This window comes from Phaethon lepturus, unplaced genomic scaffold (genome assembly GCF_000687285.1).
Source record: "Phaethon lepturus isolate BGI_N335 unplaced genomic scaffold, ASM68728v1 scaffold4354, whole genome shotgun sequence".
In the NCBI taxonomy this organism is placed as follows: Eukaryota; Metazoa; Chordata; class Aves; order Phaethontiformes; family Phaethontidae; genus Phaethon; species Phaethon lepturus.
Genome location: NW_010533826.1, coordinates 63,972 through 64,176, shown reverse-complemented (window position 1 = coordinate 64,176; position 205 = coordinate 63,972).

Genomic DNA, 205 nt, shown 5'->3' with positions numbered 1-205 from the left:
CCCCCCCCCCAGCCACTGTGGCTACCAGCAGAGGGTAGGAAGCAGCAGTGAAGAATGCAGAAATTATCACTCTCCCTTCGGGGCCATCTCTAGCCAGTAGAACTAACTGGCCCTCTATGTATGTATATACGTGTATACACGCACACATATATTGCCTGTGGCACGGGGGGGTGTTTTGTGGGGAGGGGACACGTAGGTTTACTGG